Raw genomic sequence first — 27,500 nt, forward strand, 5'->3', positions numbered from 1 at the left:
GGCTGGTTAGCTGAAGGTCACCTGAGGAAATGGGAAGCTTCAAGTCGTATTTATTAGAGGAGGCCGTGTGGTGAGGGCAATTTGATCGATGCTGCTTGGAGTCACACAGCCGGGAAAACACGCCTCTGTATCACCCGCTATCACAGCAAGTCCCAAGGGGAATAGAGGCAGCTGAGTGAACCCCTCCGGAGTATAATGATGATAGAGAAGTGTAAGATTGCAGCAACTACACAAAGAATAGAAAGAGGACGTTATTGGAAAATGTTTGAAATTAATATACTGAAGAAACAAAAAAAGAACAATACATAAATTTTAATTAATAAAAGAAAACCAGAATAAAGAGAAAGAAAAATAAGAGACCCAGACGGTGAGAAGGATACCTCAGGAATGCCGCTTCAAAGGCTACGCTCCTGAACAACAACTCGGCGCGGCGCCCTTCCTTGTCCTCCCACTGATGGCTGCGTGAGATACCGGTGGCGTGTTTATTTATGGGGCAGCACATTAAGAATTTTCGAGGTAATGCTTGTGTCTATCCATCGTGTAATTGACTACAGTTCGATTATAGTCTTCCGATGGAGTCCTACTTACGCTTAGTTGTTTTATCGGAAAGTGATTGTCGATAAGCAGACTGAAAAAGTGCAATGTGATGCCGGTAAGTGCAGGGCGCGACAGCACTTCTTTCCCTGGAGAGGCGTGGCAGGGTGTAGTGTGTCTGTGTAGGTGTACAGGAAGGGAATAGGGTGTGTCTCTGTGCTTTCCATGACTATGCTGCCTCATTCACTGCGAGTAACTGCGTGATGAGCAATAGTTGGTGTGTGTTCCATGTATGTTAATTAGCAAATGCCTTACTAAAGAGTCACATTGTCAGTTGCTGTGCTAAACATTTCAACTCTGCCTGACTCTGTTTTTCCATCTGTAATGACTGAGGATTGTTCAGCAGTGTATCAAGACTGCTTCGGAACTCAATTACCTAACCTGATTGCAATCCTTTACCGCTCATCTTCTTTTTTGAGGAAAGTAATTGACCTGTTTTTTTATTTTCTTTATTTAACACTTTATTGACTTCCTTGATTCGTAAAATATTCTTGATAAAGTAAAAATGACATACATGGCAGCTAAATTATTCGCACAATCATCTTGAGAGAGAGAGAGAGAGAGAGAGAGAGAGAGAGAGAGAGAGAGAGAGAGAGAGAGAGAGAGAGAGAGAGAGAGAGAGAGAGAGAGTTATTATTCTATATCCTTACTTGTGTTACTTTTATTTTATCAGCACAGGAGCCACTATATATCTGATGGTGTGTAATGGCCTAGAGCTCTGGAGGTGGATCAGGTCTCTGTCACTCCAATGATGCAAATAGACGTTTGTAGGTATAACGAAAATAAAGTGAAATATCAAGAACTTCAGCAGGTTTGATTCGAAAGTATAATTATGATCAGAATTCGAGTAATCTTACCACTCTTATTCCCACTGTGCTTAAGAGTTTTTCCTCAGCCTTAAGGCATTTAATCAACTGACAATCTCATTGCAAAACCTGATTATTTGTAGACTCCCAGAGGACTTACATTGAAGGAATGCTCTGAACTCATGGAAAGTAAATTTGACAGGTATCTTCTGATTTTTTTTTCTATGTAAGGACTTTGATAAAGGGAAAAAAAAATAAATACAAAACCCTGTAAACGATGCTAGATCTCAAATGTAACAGTTAGTAGGCAGGTGCAACATCAGTGTCTTGAAACCTCTTTATTGGAAGAGTATATGTCATAGGCAGAAAGAAATGTAGAAACAGGCAGGGAGTTCGAAGATTATAACTACGTGGAGCGTTCTATGTTTCCTCACTTATGTCAGAAAGTTGTTCTCGCGAAAAGTAAAGAATCAGTTATGCTGAAACAAACAAATGCAAATGCAGTGTCGTGTCTTCAGTTCCTTGTGTTGCTTTGTGGCAGGGATCTATAAGTAATGAGGTGTTAATAATGCACTCCTCCACACTTGAAATATTCATGCGCCCTGATGCACGTCACCTGTCTTGAGCACCTCGCTATTTACCATGCACGACTAGACTCAGAATTTCGTCGTCGCGGGTAAGATTTTTATCTTCCATCGCTTGTCACATCTTATGCTTCGCGTCCAGGTGCTCTAGATGGCCACCACTTCACCTCTAGAAGTAATGGATAGAACCTTTTCTACCCTCGGACCGTGGCCAGGATTCGAACCCGTGCCCCTGAACACCTCTGGACCCTCAAAACCCGCGCGGTCCCACCATGATCCCACGGCGTCCCCTAAGAATCAACATAACAGCTAAAAACTGCTCTATTGACTCTGTCTCTTAATGATCATGTGTCTCTTAATGGTCATGGGTTCTCTTCAATATTAATTACATTGTCTGGTGTAGATTTGTAATGTATTTCTGAAATACGTCACTGACCGCAGTAGTGAATGAATATTTCAAATTGTAATTAAAGTCTCAGGTTACTCTAGTTAAATGTAAAATGTCGTATTATCATTAGCTGTCCAAGGTTAAGTTATTAGCTGGAATCAGTTTCATTATAATTTTGTTCTCTAAAGAGGTGAATGAACCTCTTCAAGTTGAGAATATTTTTACCTGATATTTTTATGTACCCGTTAATTATCTTTCTTATTAAATACTTCTTAAAAGAAAGCAACACGTTTTTTTACTATTATTTACATTGTGAATAAATTCATTAAAATGTAAAGGTGTGGGAGGAAACGTGTGTGTGTATGTGTGTTTAGCGTAAGAAGATTTAGGGTTTAAGTGGAGATTGTATGCAAATTGCTGGTGAACTTAACAAATGTTTCTCTCTCTCTCTCTCTCTCTCTCTCTCTCTCTCTCTCTCTCTCTCTCTCTCTCTCTCTCTCTCTCTCTCTCTCTCTCTCTCTCTCTCTCTCTCATATCTCTTCATTCTTAGTATTCTTAATGAATTTTGCTCAAGCTCTGCAAAAGTAGGTCACATTTTTCTTATTTTTTTCAGCTTCCTGTCATAAGTTTCTTTATTCATTAGTCACGAAAATCTTAGGTCGTTTTGTTTGCAACGTGTTTAATGCCGTTTCCTTTGTCACTTACGTATATTTTTCTTAATACAGCATCGCGTCTTCCCATTTGTCTTTTTAAGTGCGTGGGCAATGTTGTATTCTTTCCGTAACATTATCTTAAATTTCGTCAACTTATTCTTCTTACTCATTACGAAAAGCGAAAGAATGAGGGCAGTTGTTTTCTTCCTGTTTTTTTTTTTTTTTCTTTCGGTTTATGAACTTCATAAGATGTGTGCCGTGCTTAGGTGTTTTTTTCCTTCTTCTTCTTCTAGTTATTTTTCTTCATTACCTTCATGTTTTTGCTCGCGTTGTTCTGGGGCTTTCTTCTTTTCGTTCTTTTGCTTCTTATTCTTATAATTCTTGTTCTTGTTTCTTTTTTCTTCCACTTGTTCTTCTTGTTCTTGCATCTCCTTCTACTCCTCCTCCCACCACCACCACCACCACCATCACCACAGTCATCCCCTCCTACTTCTCCTTTTTCTCTTACTTTCTTTTTTTCTTTTCTTCATCATCATCATCATCTTCTTCTTCTTCTTCTTCTTCTTCTTCTTCTTCTTCTTCTTCTTCTTCTTCTTCTTCTTCTTCTTCTTCTTCTTCTTCTTCTTCTTCTTCTTCTTCTTCTTCTTCTTCTTCTTCTTCTTCTTCTTCTTCTTCTTCTTCTTCTTCTTCTTCTTCTTCTTCTTCTTCTTCTTCTTCTTCTTCTTCTTCTTCTTCTTCTTCTTCTTCTTCTTCTTCTTCTTCTTCTTCTTCTTCTTCTTCTTCTTCTTCTTCTTCTTCTTCTTCTTCTTCTTCTTCTTCTTCTTCTTCTTCTTCTTCTTCTTCTTCTTCTTTTCATTAAACGTCACTCGTGTTGTGTGACACTAAAACGTTCGCACTCGCAAATACTTCCAGCGCCCTTGAACTCTCTACATTGTTTTGGAGACTTGCAATACCAAGACTTCCCTGAATACTCTTTGGTTCCTGTCTCTCTCTCTCTCTCTCTCTCTCTCTCTCTCTCTCTCTCTCTCTCTCTCTCTCTCTCTCTCTCTCTCTCTCTCTCTCTCTCTCTCTCTCTCTCTCTCTCTCTTACAATACTCTTTTATTTCCTAACCCTTTACTTGTGTCTCTTAACTTTCTCCTCTCTTCCCACTCAGCAACTCTTCTTCCTTTATCCTGTCCCAGACAATACACACCTGTTTTCTTTCATCACATACACCTCTCTTTTCTTCTTCCCCTCTTTTTCCCCTTCCTCATCTGAGTCACCAGCAAGCCACCTCACCTCTGCCCCTCCTACCTCAGTCCAACATCTCTCGTTCCTCATTTCTTTGCTATTCCATGTACTTTTACCTAACTGTATCATTTCGCTTTTCTTTCCCTCCTTCCTCATGACTCAGTGATGCGCCTCACCTCTCCCTGCCTCCCAGTGTTATCACCTCTCTTCTATACCTTAGTTTCAACGTCTCTCGTTTTTCTCTCCTCTGCTATTCCATCTACACAACTCTGCTGTTTTCTTTTCCTTCCTTCTTCCTCTTCGTGACTCAGTGATGCGCCTCACCTCTCTCGCCTCCCAGCATTCTCCTCCCTCGCCTCTTGCTTACTCAGACATGACCAGCATCCTTACTAGTAGTCCCTTTAGCCTCCTCTCATACCAGTTTTCTCGATACTCCCGTCTTAGTCTGAGCCGCATCCCTCACCGCCACTGCCGCCGCCTCTTCTCTCGCTCCTCCCACGGGTGACATTATCAATAGGAATTTTGGTGGTGGTGTCTTGTATTGCATCGATGTGTTTCCGTGAGCTACGCCTTCTTTGTTCCTGCCACGTTCTCGCCCGCACGTGAGTTCTCGGCCCCTTCCGGAATATATTGCAGCCGCCATCGTATAAATCCAAGACAAGGGTGCTCTTAGAGGTGGAAATTTATGCCAAGCCAACTCTCCCTCTCACTCAAGTTTTCGCTCATACTCGTCCTTCATAATATTCGCCATATCGGCAACACCCATCCGTTTCTTTTTTGCTCTCCTCTCGCTTTCTCTCTCTCTTCCTCTTTCATCCTTCTCTTTCTCTCCCTCTCTCATCCACATACTCACTTTTCCTTCCTTCTTTCCATCCGACCTTCCTCCTCTTTCTCTTCCTTCTTCTTTCTCGTCTACTCTCTTTCAACACTTCACCTCCTCCTGCTCCTCCTGCTGCACGTCCGCTTTCCTCCCTCCATCTCCCACGCTCTATCTCCCTCCCAAACCCTTGTTCCTCTCCTCCTCTTCCTCCTCCTCCTCCTCCTCCTCCTCCTCCTCCTCCTCCTCCTCCTCCTCCTCCTCCTCCTCCTCCTCCTCCTCTTCCACAGGGTCAACACTCCACTACGTTCCCTCTGACTTCTTCCAACACTGCCACGCTGAATGATTGGATGAATTAGATGAAATGAGTTTTTTAATGATATAATGAGATTCTTCATCGGTATCTCAGTGATAAGTATACGAGAGAAGGCAGGAATGAAGGGGAAGTGAATTAATGAATGAAATGAAGGAAAGGAAGGAAGGAAGGAATGACTGGCTGAATGGATAAAGAAAGGAAGGAAGGAAGGAAGGAAGGCATAAAGAAAGAGAGAGGTGAAAATGAGGAGAACGAAGGAGGGAATGAATGAAGGAAAGAATGAATTAATGAATGAATGAGTTAAGGAAGAAAGGGAAAGGAAGGGATGAATGAAAAAAAATAAGAAAAATGAAGGGGTGATAGAGAGAATGAACAAAGAGTAGAGAATGAATAGAGGAAAGTAGGAAGGAGGAATGAATGAATGAACGAATGAATGAAGGAAAGAATGATTGAACCAATGAATGAATGAAGAAAGGAAGGCAGAAAGAAAGAGAGAGAGAGATGAATGAGGAAAGTGAAGAGAATGGAGGAAAGAAAAACAAAGAAGAAAGGAAGATTAAGAGAAGTAAAGTAAAAAAATAATATTAAATAAATGAAAGAGAGGAAGGAAGAAAGGAAGGAAGGAAGAAGATGAGGGAAGAAGGCAGAAAAGGAGGAAAAAACGAAGGAAGGTTAGGACAGAAGGAAAGGTAGTTTAGAGAGAAGGAAAGATGGAAACAGATGAGGGACGAAGAAAGGAATGATAGGGAAAAGAAGAGTGCTAGGAGAGAAGAACAAAGGAAAGCAGGGAAGAAGGAAATAAGGTTAGAAGAGAAGGAAGGAAGGAAGGAAAGGGAGGGATTAGAAGAGAAGGAAGGAGGGAAACGAAGGAAGAAGTTCGATTAGGATGAAAGGAAGGAAAGATGATGAAAGGGGAAAAGGAAGGACGGTTAAGAGAGAAAGAAGGAAAGAAACGAAGGAAGAAATAAGAACGGTTAGGAGGGAAGAAGGAAAGAAAGAAGAAAAAAAAACGGATATATAGGGAAAGAGGAAAGATATATAAAAGCGAAGAAGGAAGAAAATGAGGGAAAAAGGAAAGATAGAAGGTACGAAGGAGAGGAAGGAGAAAAAAGGAAAGATATTTAAAGGGAAGAAGGAATGAAAGGAGGGAAGAAGGAAGAAAATGAGGGAAGAGATAAGGAAAGGAGGGGAAAAGGAAGTAGAGTTAGGAGGGAAAAAGGAAGGAGGGCTGGAAAGTGTAGGGAAAGCGATGTAGGAGCAAACGAGGCGTGGTAAGATTAAGTTGGGAAGAGGAAGAGAAAGTAATGAAGAGAAGAGGCAAAGCGGTCCTGTGTGTAAGGGATCAAGCAGAATGGATTATGCATTCCTTAGAGAGAGAGAGAGAGAGAGAGAGAGAGAGAGAGAGAGAGAGAGAGAGAGAGAGAGAGAGAGAGAGAGAGAGAGAGAGAGAGAGTGTGAAAAATGGAGATGGAAATGAATGTTCGCTCGTGCTCTCACTCATACACACACACACACACACACACACACACACACACACACACACACACACACACACACACACACACACACACACACACACACACACACACACACACACACACACACACACACACACACACACACACACACACACACACACACACACACACACACATCTGTACGACATTAACGTTTTTATACGCCAATTTTGTTTTCGTTCTTTCTTTATTGATTAGGAAATAGCACGTTATTATTATTATTATTATTATTATTATTATTATTATTATTATTATTATTATTATTATTATTATTATCGTTATTATTGTTATTATTATTATTATTATTATTATTATTATTATTATTATTATTATTATTATTATTATTATTATTATTATTATCATTATTATTGTTGTTGTGGTAGTTAACCACCACACAATATGTAATAATTGAATTAATGTTTTGGTTTATAATGATGTACCGAGTCACTGTAACGTTTTCATTATTTGAGTATTGTAAAGGTTCGAACCAACCTCATGTATTTGAGTGCCTTGCCCGGCTGAGTCAGATACTTCCCAGCCCCGGCCGCCACTACTTCACTCCTAGCTGTACATAGTTTACCAAGTAAAGGGTATATTGGAAGTCCTTGGTTTCGCCGCTGCTTCGAAAGACACAACAATTATTATTATTATTATTATTATTATTATTTGTTGTTGTTCTCGTTCTTTTTGTTCTCGTTCTTTTTGTTTTTCTTGTTCTTGTACTTGTTCTTGTTGTTCTTGTTTACTACTACTACTACTACTACTACTCTACTACTACTACTAATAATAATAATTTATTATTATTATTTATTATTATTATTAACATTATTATTATTATTATTATTATTATTATTATTATTATTATTATTATTATTATTATTATTATTATTATTGTTGTTATTATTATTATTACTGTTATTGTATTGTTTTTGTTATTTTTACCATTATTGTTACTATTGTTATTGTTATTGTTATTATTATTATTATTATTATTATTATTATTATTGTAACTGTTCTTATTATTCTTTTCTTTTCTTTCATTTTATTTCCTGTCCATTGTGTTCTCCCGGAAGCTGCACAGGTACAAAGCTCTCACCTGTGCGCACAATTCCCTTCACCTGGCTCATTAACGTAAAACGACCAACATTTAGGCAAGGAATTCTATTCTGAACATTTCAGTTTTCACCACCTCTCTAATTAATCTCTAAATATCTTTAAATATGTCAGACCTTCTGTTCTATTCCTACGGTAAATGCAGAATTAGCGTATTTCCACCAGTGAAATTCGTGGTGCAGTCCTGGCCAGAAGTGGAATGACCTGAGTGACTTGCCATATTCAGTTCCAGTGTGCTTAGTGTTTTGGATCAGTCTTAAGTCCTGTGGTCTCAGTAAAGCTTATCAAATGTCAAGGAGGAATGCGTGAATGAAGAAGGAGAGAGGAAATATAAGCAGAAATAGAGAGAGATATCAATGAACGAATGAATGAAAGAAGTAGAGAAGGCACCAGTGGTTGAACGAATGAATGAAGGGAGGAAGAAAGGGAAAAATGAATGAACAAATAATTGAACGAATGGTTGAAGGGAGGAATGAATGAATGAATGAAGAAAGGAATGAAGGAAAAAAAGAAGAGGAAAATTAATGAATGAAGGAAGGAAGAAAGGAAGGGAAGAATGAATGAAGGAAGGAAGGAGTGAAGGAATTATTGAATGAGCTAAGGAAGGGAACCATAAAGACAGTCAGCATTCCAGACAGCTTTGTGTGGAGAGGAGAATGCTAAACTCTGTCCAGGTCAGTGCGTTATGCTACTTGGCTATTGACTATGCATACACCTCCACAGTGACTGCAAGCCAAGGAGAACTGCGAAACTGATATGATTAGTCTACGGTTATATTTTTTCCCCTAATTTCTTACAAGAAACACAACACACACACACACACACACACACACACACACACACACACACACACACACACACACACACACACACACACACACACACACACACACACACACTTATCCATAATTTGCTCTAACATTTTCTTGAAGTTCCTTGTTGATTCGGCACCAATAACCTGATTTCTTGGTCTTTTGCAGTTATTTACCATTCTCCTTTATTACCATTTCTTTTTCTATTTTTTTTCTTTTTTTTTATAATTCTAACATAACAATTTTGAATCCATTGCTTTTAGTCTTTATTTAGTTACGTTTAAAGATCTCTCCGCGTTGATTCGGCACTAACAATCTAATTTCTGAGTGTATTTCAATTATTTACCATTCTATTTAAGTACCCTTTTTTTTCTTTATTAGTTTTGAACTCGTTACATTAAGTATTCTTTAATTACGTTATGAATATTGTCTACATCAGGCTTGCTGCATCCGTGCACCAGTTTAATATTTCCATCATATGCCCTCTTCATCCTACATGGGGAAAGGATTCTGTCATCACGAGGCTGCTACAAAAATAGTAATACAGAAAATATTAAAAATTATTCTACTCTTCATTTCTGAGTCCCTCTCATCTCTCCGTCTCTTTGAAGCTCCTTTTGGCCATCTTTTTACTTTTTATTTGTGTCGCTTGTCACTTTTATCTTCTCGAAATAGACACACCCATCTGGTGAAGACTGATTACTCCTACTCACCTTTATCTGAGTTATTTACGGCGTGCTTATTAGTGAAGAGTACTGAAAAGTCGAAAAACAAAGTGTGAAAGTACAGTTTTAGGTTTTGATGATCTGATTCTTTATTAAATTGCAGTAGTTGCTATTGATAGTTTTTTTTTAATAAAGTTGCAGTACTTTGGTTTTAATACTGCAATACTTAATAGATTTAGTCTTAGATCTCCATAATGTAATCCTTTTATAGTTACAGTAGTACGCTTAGAGTTTATAATTTTATACAGTATTAGGGTTTAGAATTTGTAGTTCTGTGTAAGGTTACAGTGATAGGTATTTGAAATGTTATTTTTTTTGTAAAGTTACAGTGTTCAGTTTTAAAACTTAAGTTTTTATAAATTTACGGTGGTAGGTTTTCAAAAACTATTTTTCTGTAAGGTTTTAGTTTTTAGGTTTAACGTTATTTTATTTGAAGTGAGTGGTAGGATTCAAAATGCAATTCTCTATAAAGTTTGAGAATTTAGGCTTTAATAAAGCAAGTTTTGATTTGAATATTTTTTAATACTTCAAAGTTTTGATAAGTTCATGACTTCCCAAACAGTTAAGAGTAGCAGATTTTGAAGTTCTCTATAAACTCACCGCAACGCTTGATTTTATTTTATACAAGGACACGTATTTTGTGCAGAATTATTTATTTCTCGCTACTGCTTCGACAATGTTCACGGGATTTACCTTCATTAACATTCAGCTTCTATTATTTGCAGATTTGATTAAGTATTTATGTATTTATTTATGCATGTGTTGTCTCACTTAAGCGTGCATGCATGAATACATAAATGAACCCATGAAAGCAGCGGACCTCAAAAAAGACAGATTAACTTATGCTTATTTTATGATTTGCGAATATGATTAACAGGATTTTTGGTGATTAATGTGTTTGTGTACCCTGAATGTTTTATGAAGTGGAGGGCGCATGAACCACAAGTAGCAGTGAGGAAAGTAGCACAGTATTGCGTGAGGGAGGAGAAAAATAATGGTAGAGTAGAACTATTTAATGGTAATTATAGAAAGCATGAAAAAGAGTAGGATGATGAAGAAAAGGAGGAGGAAAAAAATGAAGAATGAGAGAGAAGAATTATAGGATGGTGATGATAGAAGGATGAAAAGGAGTAGGATTATGAAGAACAGGAGGAGGAGGAGGAGGAAGAGGAGGAGGAGGAGGACGACGACGACGACGACTACGATAAGGACGAGGAAAAGAACGATGATAACAAAGATTACATAGGAATATATAGAAAAACTAAACAACTCCAGAACTTTGTCAGTGCTGTTTGTAGGAGGAGGAGGAGGAGGAGGAGGAGGAGGAGGAGGAGAAGGATGAGGAGGAAGAGGTTGATGACCAAGAGAACGAGGAAGAGTGCGAGTCAGGAGGACAAGAGGAGGAAGAAGAGCAATAAGAACAAAACGGTTTTACTTGAAGTTGTATTAAATGAAACTTTGGATTTCTCGCGTGAACGAAGCGAGTGGAACCAGCTGCACCACGAGGCTGTTTGTTTAGGCCACTGCATCTGCCCCTTCCCTTCTCTTTCCCTTCATTCCCTTTCCTTCCTTTCCTTTCCCTCCCCTTCCTTTCCCTTTCCTTCTCTTTCCTTCTCCATTCCGAGCCTTCCTTCCCTGCCATTCATTCTACTTCTCACACTCCAATTATATCTGCTACCCTTTCCCTTCCTCTTCCCTTCTGTTTACTTTCCTTCCCTTCCTCTTCTCTTTCCTTCCCTTCCTCTTCTTTTTCTTTCCCTTCCTCTTCTCTTTCCTTCCCTTCCTCTTTTCTTCCCTTCCTCTCCTCTTTACTTCCTCTCCTCTTCCTCTTCCCTTCCCTTCCCTTCCCTTCCCTTCCCTTCCCTTCCCTTCTCTTCCTCTTCTCTTTCATTTTCTTCCTCTTCTCTTCTCTTTTCTCTTCTCTTTTCTCTTTTCTTCTCTTCTCTTCTCTTCTCTTCTCTTCTCTTCTCTTCTCTTTCCTTTCCTTTCCTTTCCTTTCCTTCCCGATCGTCTCTTTCCCACTCTACCATTCATTCTACTTATATACCGACTGTATTTCCCCCTTCCCTTCCTCTTCTCTTCCCCTTTCCTTCCCTTCTTCTTCCCATCCCCTCCCCCTCCCTACCGTTCATTCCACCCCTCCTCTCACATCCCAACCTCTCCTCCTCCTCCTCCTCTTCTCTCTCTATCCATGCGCACTATCCTTCTTCCTTCTCTATTTCTCACTTTTTTTTTACTCATCTCCCTATTTATTTTTCTATCTTTTCTCTTTTATTTCTATTTTCTCCTCGATCTCTTTCCTTCATCTCAATATTATCCGTCCGTTTTCCTTCCCCAATCCCATCCAGTCCCTCTCTCTTCTCCTCTTCCTTCCACTTATGATCCCGCCTCATCTCCCTCCTTCCGTCACTTCAACCATTCACCTTCTCCTTCCTCATTTCTCTTACCCTTCCATATTCTTCTTCTTCTTCTTCTTGCCGTGTAAGGGTAAATGTAGCCTTTCTTTCTTTTTTTTTTCTTGTTTCTCTTTTTGTAGTTTACTTTTCTTTTTTTTTTGTTCTTGTTCTTGCTTTGTATGATTTTGTTGTTGCAAAGTACAAAATACATCTATATCTAACTGTCTGCCTGTCTGCCTATCTGTCTGTCTGTCTGTGTCTGTCTTTCTGTCTTTCTGTCTGTCTGTTTGTCTGTCTGTCTGTCTGTCTGTCTGTCTGTCTGTCTGTCTGTCTGTCTGTCTGTCTATCTATCTATCTATCTATCTGCATCTATCTATCTATCTATCTATCTGTCTATCTATCTATCTATCTATCTATCTATCTGGCTGTCTTTTGTCTCTACGTCTATAGGGTTATAGGGTTGTTTATTTATGTACCTACCTATCGATCACTCTGCATCTCTCTCTCTCTCTCTCTCTCTCTCTCTCTCTCTCTCTCTCTCTCTCTCTCTCTCTCTCTCTCTCTCTCTCTCTCTCTCTCTCTCTCTCTCCTTCCCCCCTCCCTCCCCCCACCTCCAACTGCTTTCATCCCCTACCTTTCCCTGCTCGGTCCTACTCTTCCTCCTCCCGTCCCCCCTCTCAACCCAGCTCGGCCCCGTACACCACCTGCCCTGTGTCCCTGTGTCCCTGTGAAAGCGGAGGGCGGCGAGGCGTTTCATGTATTGTTCCGGTCTGGCAGGTAATCAAGGGTACCTGTGCCTTAATTAAAACTGAGCTAGGTATCATTAGGATGCATTGGGACTACATTTATTTTCAGGTATTGGGATTTAAAGGCGTCTGAGGTGAAAGACTCGATGGCTTCCTGATGAATTGGTGCAAGGGAGTCAGGTGTCACTGGGAATAGTAATAATCGGGAAATGGAATTACTTACCTGGGATTAATTAAGGGCCAGGTGAGGTAGATGAATGAAATAGTAGCGTGAGCCATCGTGTTAATATATTTATTGCCTTATCTTTCTACATATGGGTGATTTTATATATACGTTGCCTTATTTACGGTTTATCTTACGGTTTCTCTCTCTCTCCTCAACTTCATCTTCCTCTGATTCAGTTTCCATCACTCAGTTTAAAGTTATATGTTTAAACTTTATCCCCCTCAGCGTATGAGTGATCCTGCTTGGTACTTATGGTGGGTTTATCTCCTCGTGGCTTTATCTATTTTTTGTTTTTGTTTTGTCTCCTCTGGGTTTTTATTTGTAAGCGTGTGTGTGATCATGCGTAGTATTTATGGTGGTTTTATGTCCTTGTGACTTTATCTCTCTTTACTTTGTCTCCCCTGGGTTTTCTCTTCTAAGCTTTATCTCGTGTAGACTTTACCTCCGATTTAATCTTTCTTCGAATATTCACCTTTGACTTTATTTATCTCTCACTGTTCTTTCCTCCGTTCTATCTCTGGTTAGCTTTATCTCCCAATGAGTTTGTGTTTCCTTGACTTGATCTGTTCTTGGCTTTATCATCCTTTTGACTTTATCTTCCTTTGGCTTTACAATCCCTTGGCTTTATCTTCCCTTGCCTTTTTCTTCTTTGGCTTCATCTTCCCTTACTTTTTTTTATTCCTTTCCTTTATCTTTCCTTGGCTTTACTTCCCTAAAACTTTATATCCCTCTGACTTCACTCTCCATGTCTGTCTTACCTAAAAATTGTCTTTTACTCATCTCCCCATACTTTCACCCTGGCTTAACTTTATCTCTTCTCTTCTTTACTTTCCCATGAGCTTATCTCCTCTTTAATTTAATTTCCCCTTGACATAATCTCCCCCTTTACTCAATATTCTTTCCCATATTACTTTCTTTCCCTTCCCCTTTAAATTTTAACTCCTTTTTCTTTAATGATCTGTTCCTTTCTATAAGTATCTCTCTTTAACTCTTCCACTGCTTTGGTCATATTTGCTGATAATATTCAGGCAACTGCGGAAAAAAGATAATTTGCTTGGAGACAAAAAAGAAGAAAAGAGATTATTTTTATTTATTTTTTCTTCTGTACTACATAATTGTTTAAGAGGGTGTAAGATTAAAAAAAAAAATGCATTAAAGTTGTAAATGGTTATGCAGAACATTTTTGTCGAGTAGTGAATGGGTTAATAGGCTCCTAAGTGTGACCTCTTTCTTCCTAATCTAATCTCCCTCAAAGTCCTCCCTCCCTTACTTTAGTCTTCCCAAGCAGCAGCAACTCACAGGTTCAGCCTCCTTAACCTCATCTCCCGCTATCTCCCCTCCTATGTAACCTCCTCACAACATTCTGCCTGTGTCCCTCACCTCATGACTTCATCTCCCTGTAGTTTAGCTTATCTCCCTTCTTAACTTACCTCCCCGGGACTGTATCTTGCCTCCATTCGCTCTCCTCCCTCTCCTTCCCTCCTCCCGCTACCCCCCTCTCCTCCGCCCTGCTTGTGACCTTATCTCCCGTTTACTCAGCGAGAGGTCAGCGTGGTCGTAAGGCAGCGAGAGTCAGCCAACGGAGACAAAAGCTATGAATATCTTTAGCGAACAAACGGAACAAAGCGTCATGCGGCAACTCATGAATACATGGTTTAGAATTCATATGGATTTGCTTAGCTACACATGGAGCATCACACACGTGCCTCTGCTTGTTTTATGTATGTATGCATGTATGTATTTATGTGTGTCCGTCTGTCTCTGCGTCTCTGTGTCTGTGTCTCTGTCTCTTTCTCTGTGTTTGTGTCTCTGTCTCTGTGTCTGTTTGTGTCTGTGTCTCTGTCTCTCCCTCTCCCTCTCCCTCCCCCTACCTCCTTCTCTCTCTCTCTCTCTCTCTCTCTCTCTCTCTCTCTCTCTCTCTCTCTCTCTCTCTCTCTCTCTCTCTCTCTCTCTCTCTCTCTCTCTCTCTCTCTCTCTCTCTCTCCCCGCATTTGTGTAGCTTTGTTACTGAATATTGCTATATAATGTATTTGCATTACCTTAGAATATTGTTAGGACAGTTTAAATGAGACTATATTAGGTTAAGTTTCGTAAAGTCAGATTAGCTAAGGTTAGGTCAGCTTACGTTAGGGATATGTGCACACGCTCATAAATAAAAGCCTCTTCATTGAATATTAAAAAAAAGTTTAAATTAAGTAAGAGTAGGTTAGGTAGTATTTGGTTAGGTTAGGTAAGACTAGGTTAGGTTAGGAAATGTTGGGTTAGGTTAGGTTAGGTTAGGTTAGGTTAGGTTAGGTTAAGTTAGGTTAGGTTAGGTTAGGTTAGGTTAGGTTAGGTTAGGTTAGGAAATGTTAGGTTAGGTTAGGTTAGGTTAGGTTAGGTTAGGTTAGGTTAGGTTAGGAAATGTTGGGTTAGGTTAGGTTAGGTTAGGTTAGGTTAGGTTAGGTTAGGTTAGGTTAGGAAATGTTAGGTTAAGTGCATTTAATGTGTGTTCGCAAATAGCAGTTGGGTTAGGTTAGGTTAGGTTAGGTTAGGTTGGGTTAGGTTAGGTTAGGTTAGGTTAGGTTAGGTTAGGTTAGGTTAGGTTAGGTTAGGTTAGGAAATGTTGGGTTAAGTGCATTTAATGTGTGTTCGCAAATAGCAGTTGTGTCACACTGAGCATTTCTACCACAAGGATTTCTCGCAGCGCAGGAATTTGGCGTATTTGGTGTATTTATTTGCATTATAAGTAGAATTTTGAGGTTGACGCGTTGAATGACAAATGGGGAAGCTGACGCGACGGCCTGGGATACACGCCGCGTCCGCCACAATAAGCGAGGGATGCAGGAGGTAAAAGGCTGGAAGGGTCCGTGTGCTCAATAACCATGAGAGCTCTTTCTTTCCTCGCTTTGGTCCGTTCCTGACGAGGAAAACATGGAAGAGAAAACCGCCGAAAGCCGCCACCTCCTTCCTCTCCCTTACCTCCATCTATTCATTCAGCCATCTATCCCTCCTCTCGCCCCCCCCCTCTCCCTTCCTTCCGTCCCTTCCAGTCTTCCTTCTTCGTCCAGCCTCACAGCCATCCGTCCCTCGCCAGACTGCCTCGTCAGGGGATTAAATAACTCGAAAAAGAAGTTGGTCAAGTTTCACGTTGAGTCAAAAACAGGAGAATTGCATTTTTTTTTCTCCACTTTTTTTTCCCTTCTTTCCTCTCTTCTTCCTCATTCGTTCCCTAGGTATTTTCTTTTTCTTTTTATCCCCGGAGTTTTTTTTTTTATATATGTAGTTTTTTTCTGTTTCTTTGCGTATGTGAGTTTTGTTTCTGTTGATCTCCCGCTTGTATTTTTGTGTTTGTGTTGCAGGGTATGGCTTTGTGTTATGTGCTGGAATAGGTTTATCGTGTTGCGTTAAAGAGGAGTGGGTGCCTGATGCGTGAGCGTTCTCTTTCGTCCTTAGCTTTTGTTTGTTATCTAGATATTTCATTTAATAATAGGAAGAAAGGTATTTTTATTGTTGTTTATTGTTGTTGTTGTTAATTTTGATGATATTGTAATTACTATTGCATTGCTGCTGCTGCTGCTGCTGCTGCTGCTGCTGCTGCTGCTGCTGCCGCTGCTGCTGCCGCTGCTGCCGCTGCTGCTGCCGCTGCTGCCGCTGCTGCTGCTCAGTAACTGATACCGCTGTTATTGCGCCAAAACTACATTGCATCAATTATTGTTTGTCTCAGATGTTATTCTTTATTGTCATTGCTTTTTCCTTCTCCATCACTCCTTTTCCTTCTCATCCTCCTTCTTTTCCTCTTCTCTTTTCCACAAAGTTTTTATGCCTTTCCTCTTCCCTCCAGGTATTCTTTCTTCTTAAATACTTGCCTTCCACTCTTCCGTATTATCCTTCTCTCTCAGTTGCCTTTGCAAGAAAAAGATCTTTATAATATTTTGCTCTTCCTGTTTATGCGGCATTTTCTTATCCTTTTCAGTGCATTTTTCCTCCTCCTCCTCCTCCTCCCAAGAAAAACAGCAGGTCGCCGGTATAGTGTCAGGCCATTTTTCTCTAAAGTCAGCGTCTGGAATATGCATAAAAAAATAGAATGATGTCTTTCTAATAAATTCAACAGGAAGAATTTTCCTCTTCCATTATTCTTGTTGGCTGTTCTTGTCTAAGTGTTTGTCATTATGTCTGTTTGGTTGTTTTCTCAGTTTTCTTGTTTTATCCTTTATTTTTGCTTGTTCTTCTGCCTGTGTGTGTGTGTGTGTGTGTGTGTGTGTGTGTGTGTGTGTGTGTGTGTGTGTGTGTGTGTGTGTGTGTCTGTCTATCTGTCTGTCTGTCTGTCTGTCTGTCTGTCTGTCTATCTGTCTCAGCCTCTACTTGTCTACCTGCCTTCCTCTTTCCTTTCTTCCCCCACTATGTCTGTTTGTGTGTGTAAGAGTATCTCTGTGTGTGTGTGTGTGTGTGTGTGTGTGTGTGTGTGTGTGTGTGTGTGTGTGTGTGTGTGCACTTTCAACGTATGTAGGTAAAGAAACAGTCATATATTTCTCTCTAGTTCACGGCATTTTGTTTTAAAAAAGCGCTTGACGTAACTCCAATTTTTACACTAACATATTCATTCAATTTCACTGCTTCATTTAATCTCCTCCACTTGTGAAATTGTTTTAGTTAATTGACTCACTGGATTTAATATGTACTACTATAAATCAACGTTATGCTCTAAGCCGCGGGATTAGTCTTAGGCAGAGCATGTGATTGTCTTGAGAGAGAGAGTGAGAGAGAGAGAGAGAGAGAGAGAGAGAGAGAGAGAGAGAGAGAGAGAGAGAGAGAGAGAGAGAGAGAGAGAGAGAGAGAGAGAGAATAAAATTTTTTCGTTATACCTTTTGCAAGTTTCTTTTTCATGAAGTCCGTGTTTTCTTCTTTCCTCGCTTGACTTACTTTTCCATTTTCTCTACTTTACTTCTCCCTTCCCTCCTCTCTCCTTTCGTTCCCTTCCCTTTCATTTCGTTCCCTTCCCTTTCTTTTGTTCCTTTCCTTTGCTTTCCTTTCCTTTCCTTTCCTTTCCTTTCCTTTCCTCATATCTCCTCACCTCACCTTCTCTCACCTTCCCTTCCCTTCCCTTCCCTTCCCCTGAACTCATTTCCCCTCTCTTCCATTTCCTCTTTTTCCCTTCCATTCCTTCACCTCATTTTCATTCCCAAGGGGACGCAGCTGGATCAATGTGGAATAGTTCCCTTTATGTTGCTCTGCGATAAGGCATATTTTTACTATTGTGTGGGTTTCTGGTTCCTGCTTCTATAGTGTCAGCGAATTGTATGAGTGAGCTTGTATATGTGTATGCATTAACCCTTAGACTGCTGTATGTTTTCTGGGGGACAAGTTTTAACTCTTGCCTGCTATTTGGTACACCTTTCCTAAGTCACTAACCACTCTCAGACATTTCTTCTTGATCTACAGCCACATTCAAACATCATACGGAATAGAAATAGCAAAATCTATTCTTTTTATCCCTTTCTTGTATGTGTTTATGAGGATTTTATATGTTGTTCTCAGCGCTGTGAATTGTTGCTTACTGCAGTTAAAGGGTTAATTAAGTACCGTGGAAATATGCAACTGATAACAAAAGGAGTGAACGAGTGGTTGAAACATATTGTCTTATTTTTCCTCAACAAAGTCAAATATACTTGATCAAATGGAGGGTTGTGTAATAATTATTGCCCACAGCAGTCCGAGGCTTACCGTGTAATTTTGCAGAGTGAGGGACTACCACTTAATGTTTCTGTTTTTGTGGAAATGTGAATGTGGAAATGTGAAATAAAGGTTATTGTTCATTTAATTTTTGTTATATTTGAGTTACTTGAGAAAATGCAAAGGATTTCATCACTAGATTTTCTTTACATAACAAATCCCTGTTCACGGAGCTAAGAGTGTGAGTGAAGTGTGTAGGAGTGTGTGGTGCTTGTCTATGCCGTCCCGTGTGAGATGCCATCCCGATATATACATATAAATAGACAGAGAGATAACTAATTAATCTGATGTAATTTTTTGTGCATTTTATTGCATTGTAGAATTGAACTAAGGAATATAAATGAATATCTTGAATAATATGATTGGCTTAAAAAAATTACCTTTGTCTTTTCTCCGATGTATTTAATGTCAAGGTGAGGTCTGTCCGCTGCTCGCTGCTCGATGGCGTCGCGGCTGCAGTTTTATTTATAGCCTTTGTTCGAAATCAATTTTTAGTTCGTAGGAGATTTGACTTTTATTGATGTGGCTGTGGCGGAGATGATGTGACTGTTGACCCGCCGCCACCACCGCCACCACCATTACTTACTTCTATCACTACTATAATAACTATTACTTCTACAACAACAACAACAACAACAACAAAAACAACAACAAAAGCAGTAGCTATTACGTCTACTACTACTACTACTACTATGGGTAACAGGGACTGCCACGTGTACGTCTGACGGCCATACTTTTTTACGTTCTTATGTACTATGATGACTTATAATGATAACAACAGCGACAACAATGATACTACTAATACTAAAAAAAGAAAAAAAGAAAGGGCGTAAAATAAGTAAGAGAACGAATAAAAAAGACAGTTACCTGAAGGTGTTTTCCTCTCACTTGTCTTGTCCTGTGTAACTAAGCAGGGAGCATCAGGTCTCGAGTCTGAAGTGTCCTTTGTCTTCACCCCTTCACCTGATTCCCCTGCTCCTCACCCGCCAGTCATCTGGTTCTCATCCCTAGCCATCATAGACTTCACGTCTTTTTATGTTGCATTCTCCTTGATTAACTATACAAGACTCCCTTACTAGATTACACAGCCGTATACCCTCCTTGAGTTAATTACGTAATTTCCGTGCTGGATTTCACAGGAGAGGTGGAGGAGGTCATTGGTGTGCAGGAATGTGTGAGTGATTTAAGGCGTTACAGAGATTGTTATGATGTTTTAAAGACTTGCGTGATTGCATCTTGGGTCGTCTGTCAGTTCATCCGTTTTTATTTTTGTTTGGGGTGTTTTTTTTTTCAGATCCTTCAGTTATTTAATTTTTTTTTTTTAAAGAATTTGTGTTTTGTTTTAGATAACATTTACGAATAGACACGGACGCACAGACAGCGAGCCAGACGGATAGACAAACAGGAGACAAGCAGCCAGATAGACAAGCAGACCAACAAATAGACGGAATGACAGTGAGGAAAGCAGACAAACAGACCGATGGACAGACAAACAGAAAGGCAGGCAGATAGGTAGACAGATAAAGAAAGAGGCAGACAAACATACAGACAAACATAAATAGACAGGCAGGCAGGCAGGTAGGCAGGAAGACAGACAGACAGACAGACAGACAGACAGACAAACACACGCACACACGCACACACAAACAGACACAGAATCAAAATGAATGTAATTGCAGATTTCGTAGTTTATGAGTTGTATGCAATTTTTTGTTCGTTGCAGCGAGTATCGGATCGACCCACGATTGTATTTTAGTTTGCACGGCTTTATTTAACGTCGCTGAGTGTAACTGAGCGCTGCGAAACCTCATTAACGAACTGTGAACCCCGCCATTAATATCAACTTTTTTTTTTTTTTTAGTATTAGAATTTATCGTTGTACTGGAATGGAGAGAGATACACGTGTAATTACTGTCATTCATCCACTAATTGGCCCACGTAATCAACTCTGGCTGCCTCGTCAAGGTGTCTGAGAGGAAGCAATGGAAAACACTCACAATGTACGTGTCTCGTAATTTCCCTAATTGACACCTAATCACTTAATCGACTCGCGCCTTGAAATGATTCCCAAATTATTCAGTCATTTACTAATCCATTTATTTATTCTCAGGTTAACGATCCTCTGTTTTAACTTGACATGTATATCTCCCCCAAATTTTTCTTACCCTTTAGCTATTTGTTGATAATTTTTTACATACACATAAACGACTCAGTTTTTTTTTCCCCCTTGTGTTTTCTTCTCTTTTGCAGTGCTACGTATTTTTATTGCTATTATTGTGTTCCACGGTTGCAGGTGTTCGTTAATTAAGTAACAAGTGTATTTTTAATCTGTGGGATCAGAGAGAGAGAGAGAGAGAGAGAGAGAGAGAGAGAGAGAGAGAGAGAGAGAGAGAGAGAGAGAGATGACCTCTAATAAGACTAAGAGCTGTAGGGCAGGCAGGATGTGAACGTGACCTGCAATGTGAAGGACGAATTGCATGGAGGAGGAGGAGGAGGAGGAGGAGGAGGAGGAGGAGGAGGAGGAGGAGAAAGAGGAGGACAGCTGAAGGACTGAAACGAATAAGAATAAGAAAGCAAACTAAGAAGAGGAGAAAGATTACTATGGTGAAGAGCAGAAAGAGGAAATTGAAATACTTAAATGAAATAAACAGGGAAAATATGAATGCAGGTACGAAAGGAGAAAGAGGAAATGAGAAAAGAAAATAAGGATGAAAATATGCAAAGGAGAATGATGACAAGATGAAAAAAAACGGAAGCAGATAACAAGGAAACACGAGAGAAGGGGGGAGGGGGAAGATGATGATGATGAGGGGTAGGAACAGAGGGAGAGGGAAGGAATAGTACCATCAGTAAGAGGAGAGAGAGAGAGGAGGTAAGAAGAGGAGATTTAGAAGGAATAAGAGAAAGAGGATAGCCAACATTTGCACGAGGATACAGAGAAAGGGAAACAAGACAAAAAAAAAGGTAAAAGCAGGTTATATACGATTACAAATGAACAGATACCAGGAAAATATTTTGGTGTATTATTGTATTTGCTCACCTACGCACTACCAACATGGGCGGCAGCAGTCAATCAGGCCCCATCTTCTTTAGGACCCCTGTAAGACTGCCCTTCTCTGTATAAAGCTGCACACTACATAGTACCCCTGCAGCAGTGACTGGTACCTCAAGTCCCTATGATGGGCAGTACTGACCGGGCCCCCGACTCACCACTATTTATCTCAGGTCGAGAGTAAGAAAATAAGAGTAATAAAGAGCAGAATAAGAGCAATAGAGGTGGGGAGTAAGAATAATAGAGATGAGAGTAAGAATAGTGAAAAGGGGAGTAAGAGTAGTGCAGGTTGATAGTATGAGTAGTAAAGAGGAGAGTAAGAGTAGTAAGGAGAAGAGTAAGAGTAGCACAGATTGAGAGTAATAGTAGTAAAGAGCAGAGTAAGAGTCGTAAAGGGGAGAGTAAGAGCAGCAAAGAGTAGAATAAAGTTAGTGCAGGATGGAAGCGGGAGTAGCACTGGTGGACAGTAATAGTAGAGAGGAGAGTAAGGGTAGTAAAGGGGAGAGCAAGATTAGTACAGGTGGAGAGAAAGAATTCTAAGCTTACAAACTGGAAGTGGGAGAACAGGATAGAACAGCAGAAAACTCCTCCCCGTCCACCTGTCCCTGTTGCCGCGGGTATGCAGGAAGCCGAGATATGCAAAGCGTGCATTTTAGAAAACGAGAGTGAGAAGTCTGGAAAAAAAAAGTAAAAAAAAATAAAAATGTATATATATATATACATAGTGAACTGGTCCACTACAGTTCTCTGGAACAAAATTGGCCTCTGTTTTTTGTGTTTTAATCTTTGGAGCCGAAATTTTGTGTGGAGTTGTGTATTATTTTTTTAACCGTGTCCTTGGTCGGTCTCCTTCCCTCACAAAGAAAAAAAAAAGAAAGAAAGAATGGAGAATGACTTCAGTAATAATAATTAGACGTAAGCGCTACACTGCTCACATGAAAGGCAATGAAAGTGTTAATTGCATATGTGGAATTTCACGGAATTAGCCTATACACACCTTTGACTTCAGATAACATGGCTGAGTTAATTAGACAGTCACTTAGAACTAACTGGAATCAGTCACGTACGTGTGCGCTCCAATCTAAACAATATGACAAATCAAAGGCCATTGTTAATAATCTCACAGAAGCAAACCTAGACGTACCTCTCGAGGCCACACCAACCACCATGTCACTGAACCACTGCCAGCGATCACCTTTACTTTAGTTAGTACAGAGAACAAGCGAGTTTTGCCGAGGCGTATAATGACAGTAGACTCTTATGGTTTACACTGCCCTACGTGCCTTCCCGGTTTATTTATGGTTTGGAAGACTTGTAGCATGTTAACTGCACTTCACCGTTGTTGTTTTTTTTTTTTACTTATCTTTCATCCATGCGAGTGTTGTCTTTAATTTACGAGACTTCGCCATTTGTTTATCCTATCAAAAGACTTTCCTTACTATCTCCACTGAAAGACTTCTAATATTTTAACTGCACTGCACTGTTCCTTTTCTTTAGCCTTTTATCTTCCACCCTTGCGAGTGTTGTGTCTTTCTTTTACGTGTATCTTCCGCCCTTGCCACTAAAATTAGAATTAACGTTCTGAAAATAAATGTACCCAGGTGGACAGTTTTATCAGCAAATGTAGGAGGAGCAAGAAGGGAGGGAGAATGGAGAGATGGTGAGGGTTAGATGTCAGTGAAAAGCAGGAGGTGGAGTAGGAGGGGAGGGATGAAGGATGGAGAGGCTTTGAAGAGCACGCGGTCAGAGTAGGAGGGGGAGGAGGAGGAGGAGAGGAAGGGCACATACATGATCGTGACTTGAAGCTCCTATGATATAATGTCTGATGGCGGAGATAGCTTCAGTAGAGGTGTCACCCTCCTCCTCCTCCTCCTCCTCCTCCTCCTCCTCCTCCTCCTCCTCCTCCTCCTCCTCCTCCTCCTCCTCCTCCTCCTCCTCCTCCTCCTCTCCTTTCTCCTTTCTCCTCCTCTTCATCATTATCATCTTTTTTTTCCCTCATTTCGTCATGGCATCTGTGTTAATTCTTGTTTTAATTTCTTGTCTGACTTTTTAGTTTGTCCTCAGCTGCAGGTGTTCTGTCATCTGTGTAACGTGTGTGTGTGTGTGTGTGTGTGTGTGTGTGTGTGTGTGTGTGTGTGTGTGTGTTGGAGTTAGTTAAATAGATCCATGCATACAAACTCCCCTGCAGTTTACATTACGGACACACTCCTTTGTACAAACAACGTGTCTCTTTCTGCATAAAATGATCGAGAAGACTGAATATGTGTATGTACGCACAGTATATTCACTCCATTTTCTGGTAAAGATATTGATGATTTTCTGGGCACTCAAAAAAAAAAAAAACACGAATTATGATAGTAAAAAGTATTCATAATAATAATAATAATAATAATAATAATAATAATAATAACAATAATAATAATAATAAAACACCTAAAATTTTTTTTATTTCTATGATGATTTTTACTTAACGATCAGAGCTTTGAAGAAAATAGATTGAACGGACATACACACAAAAAAAGGAGAGAGAGAGAGAGAGAGAGAGAGAGAGAGAGAGAGAGAGAGAGAGAGAGAGAGAGAGAGAGAGAGAAGAGAGAGAGAGAGAAAGTTAATTTTGTGTTTCTGAAGTACATTTAATAGTAGTACAAAAAATAAAGATTTATAAAAGGGTTAAGCTGATTATGTGAACAATCGTTTAAGTGGAGAAAAGACAAACATCAACTGTACTCCACTAAAAAAAAAAAAAAACTAAATAAAAAGAAAAAAAATGAAATAGCAAAATAAAAAAAGCATAGAAGCGTCTTAAAGATAGTGTGTGAAAAGACTACGTTCTTTTCCTCTTCCCTCTTCCCTTTCCTCTTCCTCTAGTAGATACTCTTCCCTTTCCTCTTCCTCTTCCTTACCTCCCTTTTCCTCTTCTTTCCTCTTCCTTCCTCTTCCTCTTTATCTTCCTCTTGTAGATACTAAGCGAGAAGACAGTACGTTCCTTCCCCCTTTCCTCTTCCCTTCTCCTCTTCCTCTTCGGGGCTCCTGGGACTCAGCAGGGACTCTGGAAAGCAGGATGAAATGTCAGCGCAGTCAGCAGGTGGGCCTTTCCCTGCTGACTGAAAGGATCTGTTTTCTCTTGGACAGAATACGATTTTTCCTTCGTCCTCCACTCTGCAATTTTACTTCTCGTCTACTTTTCCCCCTTTCCTTGCTTCTCCTTTTCCTGTTTGTGCCTTTATTCTGCCTTTTTTTCTTGTTCCTCCTCGTCTTCTCTTTTATTCTTTTATTTGTTCTTTACCTTCTTCTTCTTTCTCTACCTCCTCCTCCTCCTCCTCCTCCTCCTCCTCCTCCTCCTCCTCCTCCTCCTCGTTTTAGTCCTACTACATTCTTTTATCTTTGTCATTATCGTGGTTTTCCTTTTCTTTTTTTTTTTTTCGTTCTTGTTCTAGTTCTTTTTCTTTTCTTTTTTTTCTTTCTCTTTCTTTTTCTTTTTCTTTCTTTTTTCCTCTTCTTTTTCTTCTTCTTCCATTATCTCCTTATTCAGTGTTATTCTTCATGCTCTTTGTCGTTTTATTTCCCGCTTCCTCCTTGTCGATCTTCTGATCCTCCTCCTCCTCCTCCTCCCTTTTTATCCCTTGCAAATCCACAGCCTTCCTTTTTCTCCCTTCCTTCCCACCCAGACACAGCCTCGCCCCGACCTATCTTTCTTTCATCCTCTTTCACTCTCTCGTGACATTACTCTCCCTATGAGCTGACTCCTCCCTGATCTCTCTCTCTCTCTCTCTCTTCTCTCTCCTCTCTCTCTCTCTCTCTCTCTCTCACTCTCTCTCTCTCTCTCTCTCTCTCTCTCTCTCTCTCTCTCTCTCTCTCTCTCTCGATAAATGTAGTTTCCCACCACGACCGTGTGTTCCTCCTCCTCCTCCTCCTCCTCCTCCTCCTCCTCCTCCTCCTCCTCCTCCTCCTCCTCCTCCTCCTCCACCTCCTCCTCCTTCCCTCACAGCCATTGGGAAGATAGAGGGGAGGATTTAGCCGTTACTCGTGGGTACAAATGTAGGGAAGTCGATGTCAAGTGTAATTCAGCGTTTATCTGATTGTATCTTGGAGGGGAAGGAGGAAGTGATGTGATTTTTATACGATGCCGTTATGTTTTCTTAAGTTTTATGTTTGGATGGTTATTATTTATCTATCATCATCACCATCATCATCATCATCATTTTTTTATTTTCCTTTCCTCTGCTTTCCTGACCGTGCGTGGACGATGTACAAATGGCGCTTTCTGTCCTGGTGAGCACGAACCATCGCAGCTCAGTGTGCGGGTTGGTGTCTTCATCCCAAGACAAATGGCGGAGAAAATATTATAGAAAACAACCTGAAGGAAAACTTGGCTTATCCTCCCTTGGTCGTGGCTCTTCCTGCACGTCTTTGTCCTCCTCCTCCTCCTCCTCCTCCTCCTCCTCCTCCTCCTCCTCCTCCTCCTCCTCCTTGTCGTCCTCTTCTTCCCGTTTCTTCGGCGGGAATAATTAGCAATGAATATGATAATGATGCTTACCTGTTCGATCATGCTGGCAGACCTTGAGTGTGCGCATATAGAGAGATTTTGCCTACCTGTGTGTGTGTGTGTGTGTGTGTGTGTGTGTGTGTGTGTGTGTGTGTGTGTGAGTGAGCCTGCAGGCTAGCACTTTCCTTTCATTTTGCTTTTCCCTTTGACCGCAGGTCATTCAGTCTGTCTGTCGCCCAGGTTGGCTGTCCGCGTCTCTTTATTTGTGTGTGTGTGTGTGTGTGTGTGTGTGTGTGTGTATGTGTGTGTGTGTGTGTGTGTGTGTGTGTGTGTGTGTGTGTGTGTGTGTGTGTGTGTGTGTGTGTGTGTGTGTGTGTGTGTGTGTGTTCGCATGCATGCTTTCCTGCATTCCACTGAATTTTCCAACAAGAACTGAACTGAAACCAACAAGCTAAAAGTGTATTGCCGCATTGGTTGAGTGGTGGACGACCCTGACCGACTCTTTCTTTATCTCAATGCACACACGTGCCGCAACCACACACACACACACACACAACACACACACACACACACACACACACACACACACACACACACACACACACACACACACACACACACACACACACACAAGTTTTGTCCAAACGAATTGATTACAAGAAATTGTGAAATTGTCAAGGTTTACCTGCCAGACAGATATATAAATAACACTTAAAAAAATACATATTAATTATTTTTTATTGGAAAAAGCCTCCCTTCAACTCGAGAGCAATGTAATACTGACAGAAAGGATGAAAATAAAGTTGTACTGATAGTGAGAAAAACGAGAAGGTTGCAGGGGAGTAATTACTGAGAATACTCGCCTACGTAGAATTCTAGGACCTTGAGCGGGGAAATAAAATCTTGGACACCAATCCATCGCGGGAAGAGCCTGGTCTGAGTTGGGAGTAACCCTGATACCTGGCCACATGCTTTTATGAGCTGGGTCTCCGGCTACTCCAGCTCAACGACCTGCAGCCTGCAGCCTTCCGCGCCCTGCATGCTAAAGGCCGGCCACGGATTTTAGAGTGGCAGACATGCACCTCACCGCTGATCATATTCTTAACTCTGAAATTCTCGCCAGCTTATTGCAATGCGAGTTTGTGCTGCTGTTGAAAATGATGGTGTGGTTTATTTAGGGTAGCGTTTAGTGAGTTTTGTGGAAATCTAACATGACGTATCAGAGAGAGAGGAGAGAGAGAGAGAGAGAGAGAGAGAGAGAGAGGAGAGAGAGAGAGAGAGAGAGAGAGAGAGAGAGAGAGAGAGAGATTCTATCAGCAGATATGA

This window comes from Scylla paramamosain, chromosome 37 (genome assembly GCF_035594125.1).
Source record: "Scylla paramamosain isolate STU-SP2022 chromosome 37, ASM3559412v1, whole genome shotgun sequence".
Lineage (NCBI taxonomy): Eukaryota > Metazoa > Arthropoda > Malacostraca > Decapoda > Portunidae > Scylla > Scylla paramamosain.